General features: G+C 40.1%; 1 protein-coding gene and 2 long non-coding RNA genes across 12 annotated transcripts in view; 1 reads left to right on the top strand and 2 right to left on the bottom strand.

Annotated features, from left to right (window-relative positions):
- Positions 1-26,140, bottom strand: part of SUGCT (succinyl-CoA:glutarate-CoA transferase) — a 622,782-nt gene that overhangs the window by 75,262 nt on the left and 521,380 nt on the right. The gene's annotated exons all lie outside the window — the stretch shown is intronic.
- On the top strand, positions 957-9,372 carry LOC116665058. The gene is made up of 3 exons (XR_004321645.1): positions 957-1,091; positions 4,213-4,218; positions 9,362-9,372. It is a non-coding gene; the product is annotated as an uncharacterized LOC116665058 (long non-coding RNA).
- Positions 3,059-25,066, bottom strand: LOC116665059. Its single transcript, XR_004321646.1, has 3 exons — positions 24,998-25,066; positions 7,485-7,495; positions 3,059-3,069 (listed from the first exon to the last, which is right to left on the bottom strand). It is a non-coding gene; the product is annotated as an uncharacterized LOC116665059 (long non-coding RNA).

The following is a 26,140-nucleotide window of genomic DNA, read 5'->3' as shown; positions in this document are numbered from 1 at the left end:
ACATCTAACCTCCATGCAGTGATGGTTTGAGGGAACTCTTCAGTCCGGCCATAGGAAAGGGCAGCTCAACGTGTCTCACCCCCACGGGGCAACATCCTTTCCTGGCAGCTTCCAGATCTGCACCGAGCACTATGTGATACCAGTTTGAGATGAAGAGTATTTAACACTTGAGAAATCTTAAGGAATTTAGGTTGGGAGAATGGTATGACTTGGTAATTTTTAGACTTGCTAGGATAAAGACACCTGGAAGAGACTATATATTTGGAAAGCTTATGCTTCGCTCAATAAATCTATGTTACCGAGTAAGCCATCTCACAGTTTAAGAAATCGTATGTACTTATCCATATGCCCCTTCAGAAACCAGGTGTTTTGCGTATGATTGATTTTTAGAAAGATTTTTGAAGGTTTGTCCATGTAATTTAAGATCAGTATGGTGCATGTAACTGTACTGTACTGGCAATTTTCAAATTGTAATTTCCTATTCATTTCTTAAATACACGAGCACCTTTATCTGTGGGGGATGCTTTCTAAGACCCCAGTGGATGCCTAAAACTACAGACAGTACTGAACCCTGGGTATACTGTTTTTTTCTATACATACATGCTTATGATAAAGATTAACTTATAAATGAGGCACAGTGATTAACAACAATAAAGTAATAAAATAGAATAATGATAGCGATATACTGTGATAAAAGTTATGTGAAGGTGGTCTCTCTCAAAATACCTCATGGTCCACACTGAATGCCTTTTCCATCTTAACTAAGCACTGATCACACACTGTGGCCTCAACTTTGGCCACTTGAGGTGCAACAGCAAAACCAGCACGAATTTCTTTTTCCCTCTTCACAAGTTCACGGAGAGAGGATTGGCTTTTACCGTAGATCTTAGCAACCACAGTAGACGGTTTATTTTTCTTTCCTTATTGAGAACGTTCACCTTTTCACTTAACAGAAGCGCTTTCCAGCTTCTCTTCGGCGTATCTGAATCGCCAGCATCACCAGTCTCCATAAATGACAGATGCTGGAGAGGCTGTGGAGCAAAGGGGACCCTCTGACACTGCTGGTGGGAATGCAGTTTGGTGCAGCCACTGTGGAAAACAGGATGGAGATTTCTCAAAAGACTAGGAATAGACTTACCATATGACCCAGGAATCCCGCTCCTGGGCATATATCCAGAAGGAACCCTACTTCAAAAAGACACCTGCACTCCAGTGTTCATAGCAGCACTATTTACAATAGCCAAGAAACGGAAACAGCCTAAATGTCCATCAACAGATGACTCTGGGGCCATTACTAAGTAAACTCAGGGTTACCTGAGCACAAGCGGGGCCACTGACAGGCAGTCTACCTGATCACCTAGATGGCTGCTCAGTGACTAACGGGATGGATACACCGGACAGAGGGATGACTCACGGAAGCGGGATGGCAGGAGATCTCATCACTCCACTCAGAACTGAACACAGTTTAAAACTTACGAGGGGGCCCTGTACCCTATAGCTCATGCTTAGCATGCCTGAGATCCTGGGTTCAATCCCCAGCACCTCCTCTAAAAAAATAAATAAATAAATAAACCTAATTACCTCCCTCTCCTCCTCCCTCCCCTCAACACAAAATCTAAAAAAAATTTTTTGAAGTATGAATTATTTATTTCTAGAATTTTCTATGTAATATTTTCAGACCATGGTTGACCACAAGTACCTGAAACCGTGGAAAGTGAAACCAAGGAGACGGAATACGGTGAAGTACTGTTTTGCTATATGGTTTATGAAAAAACAAAAAATTACAGTCTCTTAAAAGTCTATGTATATATGTGAAGTGGGACAAATAAAGCAATATTCAGATCCCAGAAAAAGCTCATGAGTCAATTGAAATCTGTCCTTGTGGCCCTGTGTGATAATCCTATGTGCCTGGGACATCCTGCCCAGTCTGGGCTTTGCACAAAGGGAACACAAGATTCTTAAAAATATATTTGTTTCAAGAAGTAGAAAATGTTTGACATAATTATTTACATGTAAGGTCCAGAAAGAATGAATAATCTGATTTTCTATTTAAAAAAAAAAAAAGATGAGCAGATAAGTCACATGTTCTTAAATTACTTTTTGGCAAAGCAACATCTACGTTCGCATATGCTTTCAAGTACTTGAAAGCTGTGTGATCTTGAGAATTCTTAAAGTCCCCTGAGCCTTGGTCTACACATTTCTAAAATGAGGTTGACAGTACCTATGGACGGTCGGTTTGCACATTTGGGTAATATTCAACATCAGTAATAACAAAAAAATGCATAAGATGCAATTTAGTTTAAACTAGCAAATCTTGTGGATATCTGAGTTAGTGTGTAAGAAGTCTGTGACCAGTAGGAAGGCATCCCTCTGGAGGGAGATTTTTCAGCTAAAAATCAAGTTTTTAAAGTGTTTACACACTTGGATGGAGAAATCCTGCTTTGAAGTTTTTTCTATGGATGTAATCAGGAATGCTGACAAATATTATAGGCAAGGATCTATACAAATTTCCATATCTACTTACGACTCTTAATATCTCTCTCTCCCACAAGGCTTTTTAACATATAGCCAGTGAGGGTTCTTTGTGTCGGATTCTGTATTTAAAAAAAAAAAAAAATTCCATCTGCTCTTAGCTTCCAAATGTTACCTTATTAGAAGTAGGTGTTTAGCAATCATTCCCTCATACACTGCCCTCATAGGCCTGTCTCCAACCTCTTCCTTCCAGATAAAGAGGTCAAAGAGTTATCATGTTGAAAAAATTGGGAAAATATGTCCAAAACTTGGGCAGTGATGAAATAAATGTCTGTACATCTAAATGATGGCAAACTGTACTATATTTTCAAGTTGTCTATTTTGGGGCTTTGAACATACATATTGCCTTCACTCTCTCCTGATAAACCACTGAAATAAAAGTACAGACGTTAAACAGGCTGGCATACATCTTCATTCTAGAGAAGGAAGAGGGGCAGCATCACTAGTGAGTGAGGTATTTCAACAACTTTCCAAATGACACAGATGGCATCAGGTCGATGGGTTAAAGAAACAGAGAAAGCCGAAGTACAGGACGCTCTACAAGGAGACTGAGGGGAAGTGGATGCCACTGGTCCATTTCACCCCCCAAGAGCCTCTTTCCTCAAAATCAGTGGTTAAGAAAGAGACAGATCTTGGATAGAAGTAAGACTGAAAGCAGAAAGATGAAATGCCTCAATATAGACTAGTCTCACTGGTTTCTACTGGAAACCACAAGAAAGTGAAGCTTGCTTTCAAATTTCTAAATGGAAATGATGTTAAACCTAGAACTGTACGCATATCAGGTCAAGTGATTAATCAGATATGAAGGCATTTTCAACCTTTCAAAGATTAAGTAAGTTCAAGCATGTTTCTAGAGACTGGCTCCAGTAAAACACTGGAGTAAATGAAAGAAGAAGAAACTCTTGGTACACAGTGAGAACCAACCAAGAAGGGGGCAGGGAAGGGAGGTCCCAGGATGAGAGTCTGGACAAGGCAGAGATGGAGCAGGACAGAGGTTTCCAAAGGGGAGACTCAGGAGGCAAACAGAGCCTTAACTGCGTAATTAGTATAACTGAAAAGCTGGAAAAGTGTAATAATGAGAAAAAGTTACATATGTAAGAAAAAATGAAGAATCAGAAACTCTAGGGAAGAAAAGCCAAAATTGCCTAAGAAAATCAACGTCTGTGATGGTCGTGGACTCTGCTTTTTATCTGCATTGTCTCCCTGGACTTTTCAGTTTATAAAACAGAGACCATTATAACCCTCATTTTACAGATCAGAAGATTGAGACCCTTTAAAGGATGACTTTGTCTAAGGTTTCCCAGCTAAATAAGTGACAGACCCAAGACAAGATCTCCATGTCAGACTCCGTGGTACATGCTCTGTCACTCAATAGGCATGTGTTGAACCAATTATTGCTAACGATGAAAGATACGGGAATAAATACTGTCTGTGTCATTTTAATTCATTCATTCATCCACTAATTTAGTCTACATATAATTTCTGAGTATCTATCCCTGTGTCCAGACCTAGATTATATGATCTAGACACATATTAGCAAACAAAACACACTAGACCCTACTCTCATGGAACTTACATTCTGATTTGGAAGGTAGACAATAAACAAATAGGCAAACAAATCCATAAACAGTTTTAATTTGATAGAAATTCTTAAATGGTTAAAAACCTAGCTGAAAAGAGGAGACTGTTGTAGGCACAGTGGGGAGGAGCCATGAGGTAGCAAAGGACTGCTCTAAATGGGATGTTCAGAGAAGACCAGACCAATTAGATGATCCTTAAGCTGATCTATGAATACAATTAGTGGAGGCAAGAAGACTCCAGGCAGTGTGAACAGGCTTGATGTTCAAGGAACTGAAAAACAGTTCCAGTGTAGCTAGAACATCATGGGATGCTTTCTAGATGAAGTTGGAGGGAGAGGCTACGGCAGTCAAGTTGGATCTTGTTCTGAGTTCACCAGGAAGCCACTGGGGCTTTAAGCAGAGCGGGGGCAAGACTTAAATACTCCCGTGACTAGGCAGAGAATGCAATGAGATGAGTTTGGAGGCTGTTGTGGGAAGATTGGAGGAGATGATGGTGGCCTAAACTAGGAGGGCGCCTACAGCATTTGAGAAAAGCTGGATGTGTTTGAGAGATGTTCTGGTTATAGAACATGAGAGGGCTTGCTGATGGAGCATAAGGCCCAAGGGCACTGGGTGAGGGAGAGAGAAAGATCAAAGGAGAGCTCCCTCCCGTTTCTGAGTTGAATAACTGGTGGGGCCATTTACCAGATGGGGAAGACCGAATGGATTGCAGGGACAAGTTTGGGTGGATGTAGAAATCAAATGCTTTTTTGAACATGCTGTTCGAGATGCCAAGGAGATATCCAAGGAGAGAAGTCTATGGGCCTTTAGCTATGCAAGTCTGGAATTCAGGGAAGAGTTTTGACCAGGATATGTACATTCAGAGGTCATTTACCATCTAAATGCCTTCATTCCAAAGCAATATATTTCCAAAGCAATTGTATTTCTTCCAACACCCCTGATGCTGAGATTTTAAATAAGTTGTTCAGGCAGCTTTTTTCCTTTTATCTAAGTTCTACATCAAAATTTATTGGATCAAATGTTTTGTGTCCACAGGAAGCAAATTAAATGAATGAAAAATTAATCTGTATAGCTCATAAGTTGGGAGATAAATGCATTTCTTTAAAAGAGGAATTTTTGGCCTTAAACAGACAAATCTCCATTGACTCGAGGGTAGAAATTAGGACAACTTTAGTTTTAAAAGAACTGTGGACTTTGCGCCCCACAGAAAGAGGCAGAGAAAGAAACTGAGAGTTCTCTGAGACCGAGTCATAGCCACTCGGAGATAAACTGAGGTGTGGATGTTTTTCCTCTGCATTAGTAAAGGCAGTCACACCAAAAAAAAAAAAAAAAAAAAAGTACACCACAGCGCTCTCCAGCACATCAGCTGGTACCACACCTGGAACCCCAAGCCCTTGTCCTAGGCGTCTACCTCGTCTAACCAATGGGGGGCCCAGCCCTGAGTCTCCTTCCACAGCCCTCACCAGGAAGGGGGCTGTTTGGCACGGTTTGTGGGTTAGATCGATCTCTCCATGAGGACGGTGTTCCTGTGAATTGCCCTTGGTCCCCTCAGGGACAGTCTGTCGGATTCTAGGAAAACGACTATACTTTTCACCTCAACTTCTGCGCATGCCCGTTCCTGGGAGGCAGAGCTTGTAAGCCTCTGGGCAGACAGAGGTCAAGAGCTGGAGGCGGACAAAATACAAAGGCAGATGAGGAGGAGCCCCGCCCCAGTCTCTAGGGCATACATGATGCCACTGGCAACGACTACTTAGTGAGTCCTTACTGTCTACCAGGCCCAGAGCTAAGCGTTTTACATTTGTTGCCTAATTCGACCCTCACAATAACCTTAGACAGTTTTTGTATTTATAAGTGCATTTGGTTCCTATATCACAAAAGAGGAGCAGACAGCTCAGAGAGGTTATGAAATGAGTACAGAAGCTCACAGCAGGTGCACATGTAGATCTGCTGACTGCATAGCCCTTGTCTTTGAGATGTGACATAGCAGGGTGGTTAAGAGCGTGGGTTCAGGGTAATTTATCACCTGTGCCTCAGTATTTTTCTCTGTAAAATGGGGATGATAATGGTACCGACCATATAAAGTTGTGAGGATTCTAAAAAATTCTTAGCACAGTACCGGACACACAGTAAGCACTGAATACCCGCCAGCTGCTGTTATCTTCCCTTCTCGGCAGCGGTGCATACCTTAGCCACTCAGATTCCTTAAGTGGAGCCTGGTCACCTGCTAATTTCGGACCTAGACTTCCCAGAACATTAACAAGTTAGTTGCACTGGACATTTGCAGCAGCAAGTTGGGGATGGAAGTTTTAAGTTTTAAAAATCTTTGGCAGTCAAGGATATGATTATTTAAAGGAAAACGGAGGAAGGAGACTTTCCTTAAGTACATGTTATGTGACAAGCACTTTTCAAAAGTATATTTCATTTATTCCTCACGGCCACCCCTTGCAATAGGTATGTCTTCGTCTTCCTGCAGATAACAAAAGGGAGGTTAAGGGTGGTCAGAGGATTACTCAGGTCACCTGAGAAGTACGGACATCTTGTCTCTAACAGCATCATAACATACATCGGAAATTAATTTGAGACTGTCTTGAAATTTAACAAGTTATGTTAAAAGGAACTTTAGAAACACAAGCTGTATTTTACTTAACAGCACCTTCTATGTGCCGCTTTACATATTTGTATGAAATGTGCTTTACATATTTAATTCATTCAGCCTTTGGATAAGGTCAGAAGGTCCTCCTGCCATCTCTACAAACAGGGAAAACTGTGAGACACAGCAGGGAAGTCCCTTGCTCAGGGTCACAAAGCTAAAAGGTGCAGAGCCAGGATCCAAACACAGAGAATCTTGCTCCAACTCCCAAATCTTGGCCAATGGGCCATGCTGCTTCCCAGGCAAAGGGAAAGAGCAAAAGAAGAGAGAATTCTCTAAGTTTGAAAATAAACTCAGGGGTCTTGGAGGAGAACATGCCAAGGACAGCTTCAGATTTTATCTTCTGACAGTCTGTTCTCCCTGCCTTTCTAGAGCACAATTCTACCAGATTTCTTACTCATTACTACCTCATCTTTTCAAATTCATTTGTCATATGCCACCTGTTTCTTTGTAGGAAGTCCTGGAAACACCGCACCATCGATATATTCTGATTTCTCAGGTTTCTGAGCCAGGCGATGCTTTCCTGAAGCCCTCCTCTCTACCCACCCTGAAAGGACAGAAGCCTTCACTGTGGAAAGTTCTCTGGATCAAGGCGCAGGGAGGGCCCAGTTGCTGGTGTGCCAGACAATTCCTCAGACTAGCCCTATAGTGTTTTCCATCTGTGGTTTGAGGTCCGTCAGTAACAAGACCCTGACTATTTTGTCTCATCGCCATTTAGAAACCTTCCGTGATCCTCTCAGGCTGAAAAGGGAATCTGCCCAATCTACGCAAACGTCCCAAACTCCTCTAACGATACACAGGGTCTGAGCTACGTTTCCACAATCCAGACCAACTTAATAATGTAAACAGTTGCAGGAAACAGAGGTAGCCAAAAACATGTGGGAAACCATAATGAATATTCAAGTGATGGGAACATAATATCACATCATCACGAGGGAAGGGATCCGAACAGTCCTTTTTTTCCAGAACTGTGTGCACCTCTCCTCTTGGTGATGTGTTTCTACAGCGTTGAAACAGCTTATTGCTCAGCCTCACAGCAAACTGGCAGATGACCAACACTGAGGTTAAATTAATTAATGTAGCCGGCTGGCCCGATCATAGTGGAAGAAAGAATGAATAAAATTAAAACGAAGTCTGTGGGTCTTTTCGTTTATTTTTTTTTTAATGTCAGATATGGGTGTCACCTTTTTAAAAAAATATCAAGGATACTTAAAAGCAATCATCTGTTTTATAATATATGGAATGCTATATCAAATGTTTTTATTTTGACTAGCCCATTGCTAAGATATACTGTAGACACCATTTAATCTTCAAGGCTTACTAGTGTAACAAGAAGCAAACTGCACTTCGTTGAAAATGATGATAGCTCCAGGACCAAGTTATCTCCCAATCTCCCTTCCAGTGCTTGAACTCATCATAACAATAACAATCTTTTTTTATATGGTGCCTCTCAGCCATAGCATCCAAGGCACCAAATGAAAGCATACAGTTAGAACACATTCAACCCATTAGATGCAAGATAAAAAGAGATAAAGCCACTGAAACTAGCACGGAATGGTGGGAAAAGGCTATCGAGAAGAAAAGTGGCTCTGGACATCTTTAAGAGCAGAACTCAACCTATGGCAATGCCTATGTGGCTGAGCATCCCAGAAACTCAAGGCGGCACATGGTACGTTCCACCAGCGTGGACGAGTACCCAAGTCTCACCCAGAGTTCCGAGACGCCGTTTATCACTGCTGCCATAACAAATTTTAATTCATCATTTTCTGGCTTGATAAAGAGTGCCTCAAGTCCCACTACCTACAAGGCACGAGAATATTTTTCAACTATGTCTACGGCCCTGTGGTAGTCATCAGTGTTCATCAAACTTCCAGTGTCCACCATCCAGGAGCATATGATAGCATTCCATGTCCTGCCCCCTGTGAAGTTGGGTGAGGCCATGTGACTGGCCAACAAATCGTGAATGGATGGGATGTGGATGTTCCCGGCCAGAACACTCAGTTGCTGATGTAAGAGCCTCTAGGTCCCTCTGGTATAGCAACTTGGCAGCGTCTGAGATGGTGGCTACTCCACCAGACCAGCCCGGGGCCCTTTCAAACCATGATGGACATGGAGTGCAAGCAAGTCATCTATCTGTTGTTTTAAGCCAGTGCTATTTGGGGGTTGTTACTGCAACATACCCTCGTCCATGGAAGCTAGTTATATGCCTCGATTTTCATGGAGGGACTTCTGTGTCTGGATCAGAGGAGGGGCTCGTCAGTCTAGGCCCTCAGCACTCCTTTAAAAAGCATTCAGTTCGGATGTTCCATATACTTTGAAACTCTCATTTTGTGTGTAGCCCATTTTGACCAGTGGAATGATGACAACAGCTATCATTTATTGAGTACTTGCATGTGTTAGGCATTTGGTTGAATGTTTTTCATCTATTACCTTGTTTTATAGGCTAAATGGCTTTAAAAAGAAGGATGATTATTATGTCATTTGATCAACAAGGGAAGTGGGGTTAAGTAACGTTATCGAAACTACACAGCCAGTCAACTGAAGAATTTTGTTAGAATGTAGGTTGGCTAAATACAAAGTGCATGCTCGTTAACACTAGGATATATTTCCTCTCTGCATAATGTGGAAGAAAATCTGTTCTCATATCAGTGGCTGAATAAATACCATTCTTTGGCAGATGGTGTTATAAAGCAGTACCGTATTATAAATACTTATATATTTCATGATTGCTAATCCATTAAGGCATTTATCTTTCATTTGAAAAAGAAACAGGGTAGCTTGTATTTGATTTATCTATCTTGTTCCAACCCACTGAAATGTCATAGTAGATTATCCATTTCCTGCTGGAAAAATATATGGCCCGTAAGGAAATGCTATCCATATTCATTAGCAAACATGCCATCTTCCCCTCAAAGTAGGCTACCCAAACTTTCAGCTGAGGTCTCTGAAAAATGTCGGCCTGGAAAAAGCTCTCCCCTGAACGCTTCTTTCCAACATTTATGTTTGCTTCTAATTATTTTCAACACTTCGGAAAATGCTAGGAAGGGTGAAGAAACACCTTGCTGACAATATGCTCTTTGCCAAAATAATCAATTCTCCAGTTTCTCGGCCTTCTAAAATTCTAATACTTAATACAAGCTCTTTGGGCACCTTCCCAAGAGTTTGTTTGGTTCGACTTCTCCATGGAAAACAAAATTGGTTCAGCTGAGGTCTGTAGCCAGAACATTTTAAGCTTCATAGACCTTCAAAGCAGTGACCGTCTCCTCACCTCCTCTGCCTCTGTGCTCCATTAAGGAAAATACCGGAAGAAGTTTCCAGGCTGAGAAGCTAGATTGCATTTTCAGCTCAATTTTGAGAGGAGGAACTGAACGGAGCCGGAGCAGGTGGTTATTTGTGGCTCTTACCTCAAATGAGCTTTGAAAAGTTCTTCTGTAAACCTTTGAAGGTCTTTTGTAATTGAATACACTTGCCTGTGCATCTTAATCTTTTATCTTAAAGGAATCAGTCTTGTATTTTCCATCTTCTTTTCTTTTCCAAGAGTCTGAGATCCCATCAGTCACAATCACAGCCCCAGCAGGTAGAGGATCAAGAAAATGAGGTCCTGAAATTTGCTGCTGGGAAGACAGAGACGTGTTCATTCTTTGCCTCAAGAATAGGACCTTTGTTTTCTTCTTTCACTTTCTCCTTCGGTCCAGATGGAGAGATTTTAGGAGAAGGTCCTTTCCCTCTATGCCCCTCTGTCCGCTTTGGCATCAGCAGCCTTTCAGTAACAGCGTCCTGATCCTCAGCCTTGCCTCTGCTATGCCAGTGGTCCTGTCTCTGAGATGCCTCTCACACCTCCCCACCCTTCTGGTCTTTCCCGCTACCTCCCTGGCCTCGGAAAGAGGAGGACCACTTGTCCAGTGGTTTTCTCCAGCGGCTCCCTCCAGGCAAACTGCCCTCGTTCTGCCCTGGACCCGATGCTGTGTGGGTCCCTGTGCCCACCTGTGCATCTCAGGTTAGGCATCCTCAAGCCTGCCTTACTCTGAAAGTTCTGTTCAGGCTGACTCAATGTTGAGCCATTCTTCCTCACAGTGCAGAGGAACACCTCTCTTCTCTGACCCCCTATAACATTTACTCTGCTTCTCCCTTATGGTGTATCCCCATTTCTCATAGTATTGCCTCTTGTGATCTTTTTTGAGGCCAGAATCAATGTTTTGCTCATCTTCCATCCCCCACTGTACCTGCTACATGGTGAGTGTTCAACTGCTGGAAGTATGAGATCAAAAACGAATATATTCCTAGATTAGGAAGTGAGGCCACAAGAAATACATGAAATACAGAAGGAAAGGGATGTTAAAGCTTGCAAGTTAATGTATTTTGCCCCAAATTTCTAAATGGAGACATCTTGACTCTTCTCTTTCTCTCAGTGCCCCCATATCCAACCCACTGGCAAATCCTTTTGGTTCTACCTATGGAATCCAACCCCTTTTTACAACCAGCCTGGTCCAAGCCACCATCCTGTCTTGCCTGGATTTCTGTCTCCCTACCAGGCCCCCCTGCCTGCATGCTTCCCTGCAGTGTATTCTCAACAAGGCAGCTGGAGTCACTCTTTAGTAATGGAAGTCAGATCAAGTCTCTCCTCTGCTCTAAATTCTGCAGAGCTTTCCCTGTTGGACTGTTGACAACAGGCTCTGAGATTCCACCTGATCCACCAACCTCCTCGATAAGCGGCCGCCCTGTGTTCTCCCCTTCCGCCCTCCTCGCCTCACTCAGCCTGCCTCACTGCACTGGCTTTCTTGTTCCTGCTTCACCAGGCATGCTCATCCTCAGGGACTTTGCTCCAGCTCTTCCCTCTTCCCTCTTCCGTCTCCCCTCTGCTTGGAACAATTTTCCTTCTGATATCTACATAGATCGTTTTGTCCATAAATCCTTCAAGTCTTCGCTCAGTGAGGGCTACCATAACCAACCACCACATTTAACATTTCAACTGGCCACTCTGACCCTGCCACTTCTAATTCCCTTTGCTCTGCTTTTTCTTTTTCCATAGTACTTTTCAAATATGTCTACCATTCTTAGTCCGCCTCTGATAGAATAGATGCTCTCTAATGGCAGGGAGCTGCATATCCGTTTTCCTCAACAAATATTTGCTGAGTATGAATGAATGAATAAGTGAATGAATAATTTAGCCCAACTGAGTCTTGCGTTCAGTTCGCACGTTTCTAAAACAGTGAAACTCAAAATGTTCATACCCTCAGACCTCAAGATTCCAGCAAAATAAATCTTGGCAAACAGACCCCCAAAACAAGGTGAAGCGCTGTTATTGACTATGAACCAAAATACTCACGTGTAAACAGAAAAGCAGTCAACGCAGTGAGTCTGTTCTCACTGCACAGAAATGCAACGTGCACCTATGCTCCCCATGAGCATGGACACCTGCAGTGCTCTGAAGGAGAGGTGTCCCGGCAGCTGTGTGGCATCTCTGATTATAGAAATTACAGACTGGGTGAAAAAAGGGTGTTCAGGAGAATTTTTAAGCTCCACGAGGGCAGGAACTGTATCTGTTTCCTTTGCGCTGTGTGTTTAGAAGCCAGTAAATGGGGAAGCTCCATACATATTTGTTACATGAATGAAGAAAAAGGATCCCTATCATTCTCAGAAAACGAAGCAGTGAGGGGAGGGGATAGCTCAGTGGTCAAGTGCGTACTCAGCACGTACGAGGTCCTGGGTTCAATCCCTAGTACCCCCATTTTAAAAAAATTAAATAGAAATAAAAATAAATAAATAAAACTCATTATTACCCCCTTAGCCCAAAATAATAAAATAAAATAAAGAAATAAAATAAGACAGGAAAAAGTAATTTTACTATTCACACAAAGGAAGGAAGGGTTTACCACCCAGATGATGGTACAATTATATCACATTTTACCTTAATTTGTTTAGAAGGTAATTTTTATCAATAATATGTAGGACTCTAGGAACAGTGCAAAATAGCTCAGAAAACATTGTCAGATTTTTTTTTTTAAATGCTTATTATTACTTCTTAGAAGGACATTAAGTTCTTTTGGATTTTTCATGACTTTCTCTGTTTGGAAAATATGTCTTGGTTTTTATTTAATGAGCCTATACTTTTCACAGTTGTACATTAATTTAATTTTGTTTCCCATGTTTCTTTCTGCTAGTGGGTATTGTGAATTTTGCATAACAATAATATACGTCTGTTGTGGTATAGAGACACTTTCCTATTTATTGTTTCTTCTCTTTCCCACATTCTCCTTATTAGCTTTGTAGATTCCTGCTTATAAAATCCCCTGCTGACTCTCTTGCACATTAATTCTGTGGTGATTCTTTCCTAGTATCTTTTGAATTATTTAAAATATTTAACACAGGCGGTAAAAAGGGTTGAGAACTATTGAATGTCTGAAGTGCTGTCTTAATCTGCACAGATTTATTGTAAATTTGAAGATGGTCATTCACTTTTTCATGTATTAACTACATGCACAAGGAATATTCTTCCCCCTCCTGGAGCTCTTTGTACAGTTTCCAAGGACACCAACTTGGTTCTCTTCCTCCGCTAAGGGTACAGCTGGCTATTGTCTATGAAATGCGTTACGGTACCCTCGGTCCACGCTAAGTGGAGAGACATTCTTTCCACATTGGAACTTCATTAATTTTGCCTGAGTAGCGATGCAGCTTAAGTAAATGAAAAATATGGAACATGTCATTTCTTACAAATAAATGAAACTAGGCCAGAGATGTCTTGTGAATCCATAGCAAACTTACTTAATAATATACACAAGTGGATTATAATTAGTAAATCAGTTATTTGCCCACAAATGGGACTTATTCTGTGTTTCAGTGTGCTTATTTTTAGGAGTAGTTGAAACATTTCCTGTGTAATCATAGTTAAGCCAATAATTTGTTCAGGGATTTTTTTTTTAACCAGATAGCACAAAGATAAACCTCAAAATGATCATCTAAACATTTAAATGGTCATATATTTCAAATTAATGAGAACCAAATTTTAAATGTGACTGTTCTTAGATCTCTAAGTTCACGAGGTCCATAAAACCAGAAGACCTGGTCCCAGATAATGACTTGTAGATTATCATGAGTAAGAAAGTTCTTGATGAGCAGTGATACAGGGATAATTTGCCATCTGTATCGTTTAAAAAAATATGAAAATAAGAAATACCCTAATTAAAAAGTTTCTTCATGACATTTTGAATCCTACGAAAGAAAAAGTCTAAACAATAATGGTTATTAGTTTGAGTCCTCCCTGGATTAAAATATCCCTGAAAGTTTTTGTACCTTAAAATTGCATGAAGAGAATTGTTAAAATGGCCATCCTACCCAAAGCAATCTACAGATTCAATGCAATCCCCATCAAACTACCCAGGACATTTTTCACAGAACTAGAACAAATAATCCTAAAATTTACATGAAATCACAAAATACCCAAAATTGCCAAAGCAATTCTTAGGAAAAAGAACAAAGCAAGAAGCATGATCCAAACTTCAGACAATACTACAAAGCTACAGTAATCAAATCAGTGTGGTAATGGCACAAAAATAGGCATATGGATCAATGGTGCAGAATAGAAAGCCCAGAAATAAACCTACAGTCAATTAATCTTTGACAAAGGAGGCAAGAATATGATGGAGAAAAGACATTCTCTTTGGGAAGTGGTATTGGGAAATCTGGACAGCTGCATGTAAATCAATGAAGTTAGAACACTCCCTCACACCATACACGATAATAAACTCATAGTGGCTTAAAGACTCAAACATAAGCCAGGACACCATAAATCTCCTAGAGGAGAACAAAGGAAAAACATTCTCTAACATAAGTCTTAGCAATGTTTTCCTAGGTCAGTCTATCAAAGCAATGGAAATAAAAGCAAAAATAAACAAATGGGACCCAATCAAGTTTATAAGCTTTTGCATAACAAAGGAAACCACAAATAAAACAAAAAGATAACCTATGGACAGGGATAAAATATTTGCAAATGATGCAACTTACAAGGTTTAGTCTCCAGAATATACAAACAACTCATGCAACTCAATAACAACAACAACAACAACAACAAAAAAAAAACCCAGTCCAAAAATGGGCAGAAGACCTAAAATAGACATTTCTTCAAAGAAGATAAACAGATGGCCAACAGGCACATGAAAGTGTGCCCAATATTGCTAATTATCAGAGAAATGCCAATCAAAACTACAGTAATGTATCACCTCACACCAGTCAGAATGGCCATCGTTAAAAAGTCCACAAACAGTAAATGCTGGAGAGGGTGTGAAGAAAAGGCAACCCTCCTGCACTGTTGGTGGGAATGTAATTTGGTGCAGCCACTGTGGAAAACAGTATGGAGATTCCTTAAAAAAACTAAAAATAGACTTACCCTATGATCTAGCAATTCCACTCCTGGGCACTTATCTGGAGAAAACACTAATTCAAAAAGATACATGCACCCCAATGTTCACAGCAGCACTATTTACAACAGCCAAGGCAAGGAAACAACCTAAATGTCCATCAATAGATGACTGGATAAATAAGATATGGTATATTTCTACAATGGAATACTATTCCGTCATAAAAAAGAATGAAATAATTCCATTTGCAGCAACATAGATGGACCTAGAGATTATCATACAAAGTGAAGTAAGTCAGACAGAGAAAGACAAATATCATATGATATAATTTATACGTGGAATTTTTTTAAATGATAAAATGAACTTATTTATAAACAGAAAGAGACTCACAGACATAGAAAATGAACTTACGGTTACCAAAGGGGAAATAGAGGGAGGGATAAATTAGGCATTTGGGATTAGCAGATACACACTAATATATAAAATAGATAAATAACAAGGTCCTATTGTATAGCACAGGGAATTACATTAAATATCTTGTAACAATCTATAATGAAAAAGACTATAAAAAAGAAGATATATATATATATATATATATATATATATATATATATATATAACTGAATTAGTATGCTGTACAGTAGAAACTAATGCAACATTGTAAACCAACTACACTTTAATTTAAAAAATTACATGAAGAGTTATAAGACAGTTTATGTGAGGAAAGGGACTATTCTTGTTCAGTATAAAATGATTTGGTGGTTGGTACTCTATATAACGAATGTCATGTAGGTGAAAACATCCAGATACGTGATATATATTTTAAGGATAACCAAACAAAATGCCTAGGAAAATTCTGAGCAGTGGAAACAAGCAGATGTCTGCCAAGAGACTTGAGGAACAACATGAAGAGAGTTTTTGGGTTTCCTTGTGGCCTTTCATACATCCTGGACAGGACACTATAGAAGCCACCAACCCCAAACCACTAACAGACACAGACAAAATAAATGCCAAGGAAAGCCTATTTCTGCCAGCCAAAAGACTAGGAAAAGGGTGGCCTAGTGAACCGTACACATTTTTTTGTCAATATCTGCTGTACTCTGGCCAAACACCAACATGGGGGGAACCCTCTACCACCACTGCCTGGTGGTTCTAGTGTGGCCAAGCTGAGAGCTGACCTTCTACCCCACCTCCCCTCCACCTCAAAACCAGAGAGGCAGGCAGTGGCTCTCTGATTTCCCAGCTCTGTAATGTCAACAAGACCAAGGGTGAGTAAATCTCTTATTTCCCATCCAGTAGAGCAGACGAAAATCTAATTACTCTGCCAGAAGTGTATCATGGAAATTGGAAGTGCATTGAGTGGGGTTGGGGAACCCAGTGGAAAGCTGACCATACACACCAACTTGACCTTCAGAGGGACTATCTTCTTAGAAAAAGGAAGATTGAATAGGATACAAAATTTCACAATATAATGCCCCAAATGTCCTGGATACAACTGAAAACCACTTATTATGACAACAAACAGCAAAATCATAACTTGAATGAGGGAAGACAATTACCAGGTGCCAATGCCAAGATAAGCCAGATGTTGGGATTATCTGATAAGGAATGTAAAGCAGACATCATAAAAAATGCTTCATAAATAATCATGGACTCTCTTGAAACAAATACAAAAAGATAACACTCAGCAAAAAATAGAAATTATTGAAAAGAACCAAGTGGAAACTGTAGAGCTGAAAGATACAATAACCAAAATAAAAAACTTACTGATGGACTCAACAGGAGGATGCAGACGATAGAGGATAGTCAGTGAACTTGAAAACAAATCAACAAAGTTTACCAATTTAACAGTAGAGAGAAAATTTATTGAAAATAAATGAAAAGAGAATCAAGACAATAACAAAAGAGTTAACAATTCACTGGTGTCTCAGAAGAAGAGAGGGAGAGGGTGGGATTTTTTGAAAAAGTATTTGAACAAATAATGGACAAAACTTTACAAATTTGGTGAAAGACACAAATTTATAGTTGTAAGAATTTGAACAGACTCCAAATAGGACAAACACATAGAAACTCAAGCCAAGACACATCATAATTAAACTTCTGCAGACAAAAGACAAAGAAAAAAATCTTGAAAGCAATCAGAAAAAAATAGCACATTACCTAAAAGAAAAAAACCAATTCGAATGGCGGGATTTATTGTGAGAAACCATGGAGGACAGAAGAAAGTGGCACTTTTTTAAATTACTGAAAGAAAATAATTGTCAACTATGAATGCTATATCTGGCCAAAAATATCCTTTAGAAATGAAGAGGAAATCAAGACGTTCTCAGTCGAAGGAAAACTAAATGAATTTGTTAATAGCAAACCTACTTTTTAAAATGGCGGAAGAAAATTCTTCTAACAGAAAAGAAATAGTAACAGAAGATTTTGAGCTTTAGAAAGGAAAGAAAAATATCAGAATGGATAAAAATAGACGTAAATATAGAGACGTCTCCCAACTTATTATGGCTTGACTTAACGATTCTTTAATTTTACAATGCTGTGAAAGGGACATGTATTTGGTAGAAACAGTACTTTGAATTTTGATCTTTTTCCTGGCTAGCAGTATGTGATACAATATTCTCTTGTGACACTGGGTGGTGGCAGGAAGCCACAGCACCCAGTCAGCCACACAATCATGAAGGTAAACAATCAAGACACTTACAGCTATTCTGTACCCATACAACCATTTTGTTTTTCACTTTCAGTGCAGTATTCAATAAATTACATGAAATAGCCCACTTTTAAAAATTCAATAAATTACATGAAATAGTCCACTTTTAAAAAATAAAATAGGTGTTACGTTGAATGATTTTGCCCAGCTGTAGGCTAATGTGTGTTCTGGGTGTGTTTAAGGTAGGCCAGACTATGATGTTCAGTAGGTTAGGGATATCAAATGCATTTTCTAGTTATATTTTCAGTTTATGATGAGTTTATCAGGAAGCAGCCCCATCATAAGCTGAGGAAGATCTCTAATAGACTTTCCTTTTTGTCATGAGTTTTTAAAATCGTATTTGATGATTGAAGCAAAAATTGTAACACCTGTGCATTTGATGTGGTGCTCAGTGCATGCAGGAGAAATATTAAGGATAATTATATTACATAGAAAGAAGTGTAAAAGAACTTAGGTGAAGTTAAGGTCTTTATAACTCACTTGAACTGGTAAAACGGCAGTGCCAATAGGCTGTTAAAAGTCACGTATATGTAACATGATATCTAAAGCAACCAGCTACAAAAGTCTACACAAAGAGATCCACTCAGAAACTCTACAAATAAATGAGAGTGGAATTCTGAAAATGTTCAAATAACTCACAGGAAGGCAAGAGAGGAGAAACAGAGGGAAAAAAAAAAAACCAACATTCTTAAGCTGTAACATATCCTAATTATTTAAATGTGAATGGTCTAACTTCAACAATTAAAAGACAAAGACTAGGGGGAAGGTAGCGCTCAGGTGGTGGAGTGCATGCTTAGCATGCATGAGGTCCTGAGTTCAATCCCTGGTACCGCCTCTAAAAATAAACAAACCTAATTACCTCCCCCCCAAATAAAGTAATTAAATAATACAATAAAAGATAAATAAAGTACTTTTTAAAAAAAACCTACATGTATATTTACCATATGATCCAGCTATTGTACTCTTGGACATTTATCCCAGAAAAATTACAATTGACGTTCACTCAGAAATCTGTTTGCAAGTGTTTAAAGCAACTTTATTTGTAATAGCAAAAGCTGGAAACAGCCCAAATGTCCTTCAAAAAGTGAATAGTTAAATGCTGTTATATCCATACTGTGCAATACTGCTCAGCAATGAAATAAATGAACTACTGATAATAAACAATGGCTTGGATGGATCTCAAGGAAATTTTGCTGAGTAAAAACAGCCAGAATCAAAAGTTACATACTGTACGAATCCATTTATACAACATTCTTGAAATGATAAAATGATATAGATGGAGAGCAATTAATGGTTGATAAGGATTATAGAAGTGGGGAGGGTGGGGAATGGCTGTGTCTATAAAGAATTGCAGGAGGGATCTTTGTGGGGGAATTGTTCTGTTTCGGCCATTGTGGTACTCACATGAATCGACCTGTGTGATAAAACTGCCTAGGATTAAACACACACACATACCAATGAGTCATGTAGACTGGTGAAATCAAGTAAGATCAGTGGATTGTATTCATGTTAATTTCCTGTCCATGATTCTGTATTACAGTTATGTAAGGTGTTACCACTGGGGGGGAACTGGGTAAAGGAATTATTTCTTACAATTTCATATAAATCGACAATTATCTCAAAATGAAAACTTTTAAAACAGCTATAAGAAGATAATGAAAATAAATAAAAGCAATAACTTACATTTGATTCGTGATTTTCATTTGTCACTACACATCATTTCATATCTAACACCTCATCTCAAGAAAAAGAAAGATACTAATGATTTCCTCCAAATAGAAGATACTGGCTATTTCCCTAATCTAACTGGATGGATTCTGAAGTGTAATAGTGGGTTAAGGAAGATTTGTATCAAACCAAGAATAAACTTTGCTTTAAATCCAAAAAGATGTTTATCTTCTTAAAATTTTTGAAATAAAATGAGAATATACAATACAACCATAAAATATTTCCTCCTGCCAAGTTGTTGGCAAGCCTTCAGAGGTTGCCTACCATGTCATACAAGTCAATTTATACTGGGTTGGAGGCAATTAATGCAGGTCCTTCTAGAAAAACACTGTCTGGAGATCAAGCAGCAAAATATAGGTACTGTAAAAGAAGTTAATTTCTGCAAGTAATATTTCACAATGAGGTATCACCTCACACCGGTCAGAATGGCTATCATCAAAAAGAACATAAATAACAAATGTTAGTGAGGATTTGGAGAAAAGACAACCCTTGTACACCATTGGTGGGCATGTAAATTGGTGCAGCCACTATGGAAAACAGTATGGAGGGTTCTCAAAAACTAAAAATAGAACTACCAAAAGACTCAGCAATTTAATTCCTGGGTATATATCCAAAAAAAAAAAAAACCAAAAAAACCCAAAACAACTAATTCGAAAAGATACACACATCTCAACGTTCATAGTAGCATTACTTACAATTGCCAAGGTGGAACCCACCAAAGTGTCAATCAACAGATGAATGGATAAAGAAGATGTGGTGTGTGTGTATGTGTGTGTATTTCTGTGTGTAATGGAATACTACTCAGCCATAAAAAATAATGAAAATTTCCATTTGCAGCAACACAGATGGACTTGGAGGGCATTATGCTAGGTGAAATAAGTCAGACAGAGAAAGACAAATACTGTAGGTTATCACTTATACGTGGAGTCTAAAAAAATAGAACAAACTAGTGAATAAAACCAAAAAGAAGCAGACTTACAGATATAGAGAACAAACTAGTGGTTACCAGTGGGGAGAGGGAAGAGGGGAGGAGCAATACAGGGGTAGACAGAAAAATGGGTTATGAATTATATGAAATCATGTGTGTGAAACGTTTGAAAATTGTAAAGCACTACAGAATTTAAAGAATCCTTCATTCAATAAAATGTTTTAAAATATATTTCAACATGCAAGAAATGGAGGAAGTTGTTCAGAAGCAGATGTCATTTGATAAAAAGAAATTGGAAAAACTTGGATATAGAACTTAGGAAGTATCTACAAGCAATCTAAAAAGTAATAGTCCACATAAATAATCTGAAAATTATGTATTAATTCTGTCAAATATTTGCTTTTCAATTTTTAGATGAATCTGGAAGAGACAAAAGACCAAATTCCAAAGCTGTTAGCAAGGTGATAAGGACAAAAAAAGACAATATTGTGACCTCTACTGCTCAGTATCATAACCATAAGCCCCATGTGGGTATTTAAATTAAATTTAAAATTAAATGAAATAATAATCCCGTTTCTCCACTGGACTAGCAAATTTCTGGTACTCAATAGCCACATGTGGCCAGTGGCTATCATATTGGATGGTGCAGAAAAGATTTCCAACATCTCAATAAAGTATTGGGCAGCCCTGATCTAGATTATTAAAGAAAATATGACAAAGCTCCAAAACATTGTTTTTAATTTAAAAGAACACCCTTTTACAAAATGGCAACACCCCCCCCAGCAGCATCCCCATGACCTCCTAGAAGAGAAGGGTTGGAAAGGACCCCAATATCATCATGTCAGAACATCTGTCATGAGCTTGAATCCTTCTGGTTGAACAGTTTATGTTCCAACATCCTTTTCTATTGCAAATAATTATTAGTTTCTTCATTCTTTTTCAAGTTAAAGGAAACATTTCTACTCTTTAAAACTACTCTGTGACTTTAAGTCTTTCTTCATCCTGGCTCTTCACTGCTGGACTCCAATCTGAATCCCAATTTATCTACATCTCTAATCAAATAACTTGTGCCAAAATTAAATGCATGTTTCAAGAGCTCTGAATATAAAAGATTTATCTTTTCCAATATTCTAGATATTATACCTCTATTTTTACAGACTAAAATCATATGGTATCTTTTAGTAACCCCACCAACCAGCTTATTAGCAATGAGTTTTCTGTCAAACAAAACCCTGCAATAGGGTTAATGTGGCCATTGCTCTAGCCAATTGAAAAATTTTGGTAGCTTAATTCTAATAATGTCTCCACGAAGTGGACCACCTGCAAACTTTTGAATACTTCAGGTGGCAAATTCAATGAATGTTGTTGGTTTTGTAACAGATGCAAACATACATCTCTTACATCTTTTCTGATGTAGTTGATTAAAATGTTGACAACAGCGACCAAGGATATATCCTTGGGAAACTCACCATCACCTACCCCCAACCCCCAAATCATCACAGTTTGGATCCAACCATCCTCAAGTCAGTCAGACTGTTGTCATATACAGTCCATGTTTCTCTGTTTTAACCACAAAGGCATTTCGGGTAATCTAGATTTTTAGTTGAATTTCCTACAGCATACCTTACCTTTCCCAGGAAGCTAAAAGCAGGTGGTGAAATTTTTTAGTTTAAGATAAGTAGGGAGGCTTTCAGAGAATAAGAGATAACTCACCAACCCTGGAGAAGAGTCTGGCACCCCACAGTGGGCAACTCTAGCATTTTATGTGAAAACAACTTTGGGAACATTCTCTAAGGATTCTACTGCTTTTCAAACATTAACAAAGCTGAGGTCCCACTTAACTGAATTCTAATGAGTTTGTTATTTCCCACAGTCCTCCACCAAACTCACCTCTTATACAAAACTATCTGAACTGGCTGTGGGAGAGAACTCAGCACTCTAAACGCTGCCTTCGCCACTGTCCAGCTGGGATGTTTTAGAATGAAATCTAGTATTGACTCATGCAGTCTAGAGACAAATAGAGAAAGCTAGTAGCAGCTGATCTCAAAGCAGGTGGCTGTACGGTAATTATGTAGCACGTGCCAAGATCCTGAAAGGCAAGGTCCTGGATAAACACTGCAGGACACCATTATTTTTAGCATTTCTCTGACTTGAAAATGGTTTGTGTCCATGACTTCAATTTTCAAAAGATAAAATGCAGTCTGGGGCTTTAAAACAGAGAAAGTGGCTAATTAATATGTTTATGAACATATGTTGAAATGACAAAGCACTAAGCAAGTTGACTTCTTCTACAGAATATAGTCATTTAAAAGGAGTCAATCAAGCCAGTGTTTACTTTCCACATACAACTGGGGAGAAATAATTCCGCTGGTAGGGAAAAAAATGCTTTCCAAAGAGGGAACCCTCCTTGGGTTGTTAATATTTCTTGCTATGTCTGGGGTCTTGGACCACAATCCATCTCAGTTCAACATTCCTACAGTTGTTGAGTATGGATAAAGATTTGACTTTCCTCCAGGAATCTGCAACTGAAATGTGATCTATTTGATTATGATTAGGAGATTTTTTTACTAAAAGGACTATGTATTTTTTAATTGAAATATAGTCAATTTACAATGTTGTCTTAATTTCTGGTGTACAGCACAGTGATCCATTTATATACATATATATTCCTTTTCACATTCTTTTTCCTTATAGGCCATTACAAGGTATTGAATATAGCTCCCTGTGCTGGACAGTAGGACCCTGTTGTTTATTTTATATATAATAGTTATTACTATCTGCAAATTACAAACTCCTAATTTATCCCTCCCCACCCACACTTCCCCTCTGGTAACCATAAGTTTGTTTTCTATGTCTGTGCGTCTGAAAAGAACTATGTACTGATTCTTCTCCAGCAGCGCAACAAAGAAAAAAACAGGCAGCTGGAAAGGTAGATTCTGCTCAAGGAAGAACTCGCAGCCAAGCAGGGCACTACATTGCGTGTTCCGAGGCAATGGTGGCCAGCAGATGTGGATGTACCGAAGTTGGAGTGGCCAGAAATAGAGAAGATCTGGAACAAAGAGGATGTCTAGGCTGAAATCTTCCTCTAGATTATTCCCTGTGGCTAGGAGTGCTAAAAAACATAGTGGATGGATGGAAGTTTGTGCATGTCTTTCTCTTGGTTGTTTTGTGCCAAAACGCCAAAAATATTAATTTTTGGAAACTACGTGGCCTCCTGTGCAATACCAGGGGTAATACTAACATAGCATTGACTGAGAGAGAAAGTGTTTTCATATTCGTATCACAATAGATGCTCACAATGACTCTGGGAATGAAGGGTGATTATTCTTTTTTCCCACATAACGGCAAAGAAAAATAAGACTCTGAGAGGCTATGTGTTGCCTAGGGTCCCCAGTTAAGGGAGCAGGGCAAGGACCAGGGTCTTCTGATTCCTGTTCTGGGTGCCTTCCACCACTCTGCACTGCCACCCATTTCGTTGGTACTCTCCAAAGACGTCAGGACGTGCACAGGGAACAGCCCCACATCTGCACCTGTCGCCCATTCTGCATGACAGCTGCCTCCCTACTGTTCACATTCTGTCCTTACTCCACCTGCTTAGGTCACTGGACCACATCACAGAGGACCCTCAATATGTTCTGGGCCAGGAAACTCGGGTCACTACTATACCCGGGTTCTAAGCCCTGCCAGAGGACCCTACTCTGGGAGCCCCTTTTGCTCTCAGAGCCCTTGACTGCCCCCTCCTTCAAATGCCCAGTACCTTCCTCTACTGGAGGCCGACAGCCAGCCCTGTTGAATTCTGGCTGGGGTTGGGGGGCATCAGTAAGGAGAATCCTCACAGAGCCAGGAGCACGAGGCGAATAAAGCAAACAGAAGTGTTCTCCGTGTCCCCATTTGGAACTCAAAATCCTATTTTCCCACAGAATCGATGTGACTAATGCTGACTTGCCAGCGAGGGTCAATAATTCTGGGAGTATGGAGGACTGTCTTGGTTGGACATTTACATGACGCAGGGCTTCACGGACGGCCCCACGACCCTATCCATCATGGGGAACATTGTTTCTAGAGGGAGATGTGCTTCGAGTTTCACATGACAGCCGTCCAAAGACATTCGAGCAAACAAACCCATTTGCAAGTTGGGCACCGTCTGTCTTGGAGCACTGGCTGTTCTCCCCATCGCTCCCTTCGACCTAACCTGTTTTCTCATGTCCAACTTCTGGGTGGCCCACGAAAACTATTGCTCCTCAGAGACCACATCAGGCATAAGCAATGAGTGGAAGGTGAAAGTTCTGGGGAAAGATCTCAGCAGCAGGGGGGGTGGGGGCGGCGGGGAGAAGGCAAGACGGACTCATTCAGGCAGAGCGACGACTGGTAAGCCCACGATGCTGACAGGCTGCAGGGAAGGCCTTTTACGGGAATTAAAATCGAACTTTCAGGCAAGTAGGATGGATGTGGTTAAGAGAGCACAGGCTGTGGACGAGGCCAGCCCAGGGTACATTCCATCACTGAGGAGACCGGTCATTTTAAGCTAAATATTTAACCTCTCAGAAGGTTCCGTTTTCTCATCTCTAAAATGGAGATGATGTTTACTTCTCAAGAGTATTCGTGAAGATCAAAGGAATTTTGTAAATGGGACCAGCACAACCCCTGGCAGCACAGAGCATAGATCTCTTGCTTTCCTTCTTTGAGACAGGCGGCGTGCTGCAGGGGACAGAAGAGGGGGAAAGAAATGGGTTCGAGCTCCACTTCGGGAATCGGCCCCCATGAGGGCCTGTGGGCACCCTCTGAGTTTCAGTCCTCAGAGGGCTTCGGTGGGTAGTGAACGCATGAATGTGTCTGTGAGTGCCTGCCACCAGCTGGTGCTCAAGAGGTACTGTTAGTTCAGTATATCAACGACTGTATGCTGAGTGCCTGACTGGGCCAGGCGCTGCTCTGGGGGGAAGAAAGCCATGCGCTGTTCTGTTCGATGGGTCGGTCAGGGAGGTTTCTCTGAATAGAGGAGATCTGAGCCGAGACCTGAAGGAAGACACAGAGGCAGAGCCGTAAAACTACCCTGATAAAGAGGCGTCCAGGCAGAGCAAAGAGCAAGGCTGAAGGCCAGGTCCCTGGGGCATTCGTGGCCAGATCCAGGAACAGTGAGAAGGTCTCAGAAGGTCCTGGTGACTGTGGGGGAGGGAGCAGGGGAAGGATGGGCGCTGGAGGCCCCAGCTGGCCAGCGGTGTGCACTCTGCTGACCACGGAAAGATCTTTCTACTTAGTTCTGAGCACAGGGAAGCCCTGGGAAGGTTTTTGTTGCTGTTGCTTTAATTGAAGTATAGTCAGTCACAATGTGTCAATTTCTGGTGTACAGCACAGTGTCCCAGTCATGCATATACATACATGTATTCATTTCCATATTCTTTTTCATTAAAGGTTATTACAAGATACTGAATATAGTTCCCTGTGCTATACAGAAGAAACTTGGTTTATGTTAAATCTATTTTTATATATAGTGGCTAACATTTGCAAATCTCAAACTCCCAAATTTATCCCTTCCCACCCCCTTTTCCCGGTAACCATAAGACTGTTTACTATGTGTGCGAGTCTGTTTCTATTTTGTAGATGAGTTCGTTAGGAAGGTTTTTAAGAAGCCACGTGGAGAAGAGATTGCACAAGCAC

This window comes from Camelus ferus, chromosome 7 (assembly GCF_009834535.1).
Source record: "Camelus ferus isolate YT-003-E chromosome 7, BCGSAC_Cfer_1.0, whole genome shotgun sequence".
NCBI classification, from domain to species: Eukaryota; Metazoa; Chordata; class Mammalia; order Artiodactyla; family Camelidae; genus Camelus; species Camelus ferus.
The sequence above is the reverse complement of the archived record's forward strand: the minus strand, read 5'-3'. Positions and strand labels throughout refer to the sequence as shown.